The sequence below is a fragment of the Mizuhopecten yessoensis genome, unplaced genomic scaffold (assembly GCF_002113885.1).
Source record: "Mizuhopecten yessoensis strain PY_sf001 unplaced genomic scaffold, ASM211388v2 scaffold1915, whole genome shotgun sequence".
Taxonomy (NCBI): Eukaryota; Metazoa; Mollusca; class Bivalvia; order Pectinida; family Pectinidae; genus Mizuhopecten; species Mizuhopecten yessoensis.
The window spans coordinates 57,013-62,426 of NW_018404285.1; positions in this window are offsets into that span (position 1 = coordinate 57,013).

Here is a 5,414-nt window from a genome sequence, read left to right on the forward strand (position 1 = left end):
TCTACAGTATGGGGTACTAAGTGTAGAGTTATTGGTTGTCTACGGTATGGGGTACTAAGTGTAGGGTTATTGGTTGTCTACAGTATGGGTACTAAGTGTAGGGTTATTGGTTGTCTACAGTATGGGTACTAAGTGTAGAGTTACTGGTTTTCTACAGTATGGGGTACTAATTGTGGAGTTACTGGTTGTCTACGGTATGGGGTACTAAGTGTAGAGTTATTGGTTGTCTACGGTATGGGGTACTAAGTGTAGGGTAATTGGTTGTCTACGGTATGGGGTACTAAGTGTAGAGTTACTGGTTGTCTACGGTATGGGGTACTAAGTGTAGAGTTAATGGTTGTCTACTGTATGGGGTACTAAGTGTAGAGTTACTGGTTTTCTACAGTATGGGATACTAAGTGTAGGGTTATTGGTTGTCTACGATGTGGGGTACTAAGTGTAGAGTTATTGGTTGTCTACAGTATGGGGTACTAAGTGTAGAGTTACTGGTTTTCTACAGTATGGGATACTAAGTATAGGGTTATTGGTTGTCTACGATGTGGGGTACTAAGTGTAGAGTTAATGGTTGTCTACGGTATGGGGTACTAAGTGTAGAGTTAATGGGTGTCTACTGTATGGGGTACTAAGTGTAGAGTTACTGGTTTTCTACAGTATAGGGTACTAAGTGTAGGGTTATTGGTTTTCTACGATGTGGGGTACTAAGTGTAGAGTTACTGGTTGTCTACGGTATGGGGTACTAAGTGTAGAGTTACTGGTTTTCTACAGTATGGGGTACTCACTGTAGGGTTATTGGTTGTCTACGGTATGGGGTATTACGTGTAGGGTTATTGGTTGTCTACGGTATGGGGTTCTAAGTGTAGAGTTATTGGTTGTCTACAGTATGGGGTACTAAGTATAGGGTTATTGGTTGTCTACAGTATGGGGTACTAAGTGTAGAGTTACTGGTTTTCTACAGTATGGGGTACTAAGTGTAGGGTTATTGGTTGTCTACGGTATGGGGTACTAAGTGTAGAGTTAATGGTTGTCTACGGTACAATTTTGTAAAAACAGTGGGTGTGGCCCCCCTGGGGGCAGAGAGGTGGGGCCGAATAGGGGAAATAGAGGTAAAACCTTTAATATCCTTCTACTGTAGTAATTAAGGGATTTTATCTTAATTTGGTCTGTAGCATCCTTGGGGGAAGGGGCCGGGGGCCGAATAGGGGAAATAGAGGCAAAAACCTTTAAAAGCCTTCTTCCGTAGGGCTAAAGGGATTTTATCCTAATTTAGTCTGTAGCATCATTGGCTAATGGGGACTATTTTTTTTATAAACGGTGGGTGTGGCCCCCCTGGGGGCATAGGGTGGGGTCCAATAGGGGAAAAGAGGTAAACCTTTAAAATCCTTCTTCTACCAAAGGGATACAGGGATTTTATCCTAATTTAGTCTGGAGCATCCTAAGACAAAGGGGACACACTTTTGTATAAATGGTGGGTGTGACCCCCCTGGGGGCAGAGAGGTGGGGTTCAATAAGGGAAATAGAGGTAAAACCTTTAAAAGCCTTCTTCTACTGTAGGGATAAAGGGATTTCAACCCAAATTGGTCTACAGCATTGTTGGGTCAAGGGGACTCAATTTTGTATAAACAGTAGGCGTGGACCACCTGGGGCAGAGTTGCGGGGCCCACTAGGGAAATTAGAGATAAAACCTTCAAAATCCTTCTTCTACCAAAGGGATAAAGGGATTTTATCCTAATTTAGTCTGGAGCATCATAAGACAAAGGGGACACAATTTTGTATAAATGGTGGGTGTGGCCCCCCTCGGGGCAGAGATGTGGGGTTCAATAGGGGAAATAGAGGTAAAACCTTTAAAAGCCTTCTTCTACTGTAGGGATTAAGGGATTTCAACCCAATTGAGTCTACATCATTGTTGGGTCAAGGGGACTCAATGTTGTATAAACAGTGGGTGTGGATGCCCTGGGGGCAGAGTTGCGGGGCCAAATAGGGAAAATAGAAGTTAAAACCTTAAAAAACCTTATTCTACCGTAGGGATTAAGGGATTTTATCGTGATTTAGTCTGGAGCATCCTTAGACCAAGGGAAATTAATTTTGTTGAAACGATGATGGTGGCCCCCTGGGGGCAGAGGGTGGGGCCAAATAGGGGAAATACAGGTAAATCTTTAAAATCCTTCTTCTACCGTAAGGATAAAGGGATTGTATCGTAATTTGGTCTGGAACATCCTTGGGTGAAGGGGACTCAATATTGTACAACTTTGTTCAGCAAATACCACCTTAAAATACGTTGAAATGGCGATACAATGACCCTTTTAGTGGTTTATTTAGTGTCGATGATAATGATACATTTTGCTTTCACATAGAGTGCAGGGAAAACACATTTTTGAAGGACATTCAAAACGGCTGCCGAATTGGTCTTTTAAAAAGTAAATAATTGTTAAAAAAGTTCTGTAAACAAAAATAGCTATTCTGGATGGTTGTTGCTTGTGAAATTATTTGTAATCGGTTCAATTTAATAAAATCATGTAACGCTAGTTCAGAACAAGATTTGAACGTGATTTAAATCTCAGAAGGGCAATCGTGACATTGCTGCACCCAGGACTAGCCTCGCTATTGCTCTGACGTAACATCAGTACGGGAACGTTGCACACAGTTCTTGAACCGTTGTTACTCTTACGTGGTATTTGACTGTGACAACTGCCTTATCTTTATGTGATGACCCTTTGACCCTGATTGTGACGTGTCTTATCGGCGGTCAAAGCCCTACCGGTCCCACACCATAAGCGGCCGCTGTCCTGTTTCTACCTCTCTCGAATACCGTAGATCATTCAGAATGCATCTCGGTCAAAACCTTCTCTGCCTCCTTTTTGGTAAGTGCATTGATTTGCTATTATTTGTCATAAGTCCTCATTGACATTATCCGTAAGCCTGCTGTATAGATAATTATTTTTGGACACATTGCATTGCAGACGCTGACCAGCTGGACCCTTTTGTTCACGACCCTGTACATATTATTTATTTTATAATATTTTAATTATGTCGGCTAAATGATGAAAAAATGAATAAATTGCATGCAATCGTGTCTAAAATGTATCTGCTGAACAGGACAGGAAGATAAAACAGATCCAGTTCCACGAATACCGTCTCAGCTGTCGTTTTTCCGGTTAGGAACCCTTATCGTTAGAGCTGGCCATTCTAGCACAGCATGCAGTATGCAAATATTGAAATAATGCGCTTGGTTAATTTTCACATATTATTGATAAAAGATTAATGTTTTGTTCATTGTAAGCTATCAAATCACACATCCAGTAGCATTCTGGCTAATTATGAAGAAATAGAAATATTACGATGTGATTGAATTAGTAATTGGGGTAAAATGTTGGGAAATAGAAACGATTGAAATTCTTCTAAAATCCCTCTACCGTGAGAATGGCCTGAAGATTTCCCCAAAGCAGGAATCACTGACGCAAACATCACTGATGCCGTAGGAGTGTGGTCTCAATTAGCCAGAAACCCACCATGCTCGAATTCGTCGATAGGAACGACCATTCAATGATTAACCAATAATAATAAAAGTAAATTGTTGATTTAAAGTCTTGTTCAGGTTTATGATTTCCTCCTTCAAATTGATGTCGTAGGTTACCTAGATGGCGTGTGTATTAAAAGCCCTTGCAGGTGTTTTTCAATTCGATACTTGAATTTTCCAAAGCCATAAAAAGGGCATCTCACCAGAACATTACCTTAAGACGACACGGTCCTAGTTACATTTTTAGCTCACCTGGCCCGAAGGGCCAAGTGAGCTTATCCCATGCTGCAGCGTCCGTCGTCAGTCGTCCGGCGTCCGTCAACTTTTTCCTTTCAAACGCTACTAGTCCTGAACGGCTCAGAGGATTTTGACCAAATTTGGTCTGGAGCAGCACTGGCCAAAGGGTTCTCAGTTTTGTATAAACGGAGGGTGTGGCCCCTCTGGGGGTGGAGATTCGGGGCCCAATAGGGGAAATAGAGGATTTCATTTTCTCCTACTATACAAGTGAAGGGATTTAAACCAAATGCAATCTTAAGCATGATTAGAATACATTTTTTTTATATAAACTGAGGTGTGTGGGCCCCCTTCTTTGGGGCAGATGGGTGGGGCCCATTAGGGAAAATAGAGGAAAACATCAAAGATCCTTTTCCTTTTGTACCGATGAAGGGATTTTGACCAACTTTGGTCTGGAGCATCATTGGCCAAAGGGTTCTCAGTTTTGTATAAACGGAGGGTATGGTCCCCCTGGGGGCAGAGGGGCGAGTCCAAATAGGGGGAAAATAGGTAAATCTTTAAAACAAACTTCTTCTCAATCAATAGAAGGATTTTGACCAAATTTGTTCTAGAGTATCTTTGGACAAAGGAGCCTCAAGTTTGGATAAACAGAGGGTGTGGCCCCTCTGGGAGCATAGAGGCGGGGCTTAATAGGGGAAATAGAGGATTTTTTTCTTCTACTACACAAGTGAACGGATTTAAACCAAATGCAGTCTGAAGCATGCTTAGGAACAAAAGAATCAATTTTGTTTAAACTGAGGTGTGTGGATCCGTTTCTTTGGGGCAGATGAGTGGGGCCCATTAGGGGAAATAGAGGAAAACATTAAAGATCCTTCTCCTTCTGTACCGTTGAAGGGACTTTAACCTAACCAACTTGTTCTAGAGAATCTTTGGGCAAAGGGAATTGAATATTTATAAATGGAAGATGTGCCCCCCCCCCCCCCCCCAAACCAGGCAGAGGAGCAGGGCCCAATAGGGGAAAAAGAGAAAAATATTTCCCCTTCTGTACAAATGAAGGGATTAAAACCAAATGTGGTCTGAAGCATGCTTAGGGGAAAAAACTCAATTTGTTTAATTTGTATAAAAAGGTGCATGTGAGGCCCAAATAGGGAAAATAAAGGAAAATTGGGACATAACATGGAAACTCATTTTCTTGTTGTCTTTCCCACCAAAACAGATTTATATGTAGTTCTTCTTGCAACTTTGTTTCTTGTACTCCTTTGATAAACCTGAATGGTACTCAGCAGGTTTTAAATTGAAAAATAAAATACCAGGTGAGCTATTAAGGCCCCTGGGCCTCTTGTTTATCATTAAGAAGCATGCATTGACACTTACCTTAACGCGTACTCTCCCTAAGGCGGCATTTATTGACAGGCGTTACCGTCTTAACTCTGTAATCAAAAAGATGCACTATTCCGTAATTTTTAAATCCCAAAAACATTCCAAACTGAACAGATGACCGCCCGATATATAAAAAACGTCATGTAGTGACAAAAAGTCGACCTCTGTTAATCAACAAAATACGATCTGATGCTATTTAATAGATTTTAGAAAACATTGAATTTTCAACCGATCCTATCAGAAACGTATTCTATAGGAAATATCTGGATATTTATTAGCGGAAGAA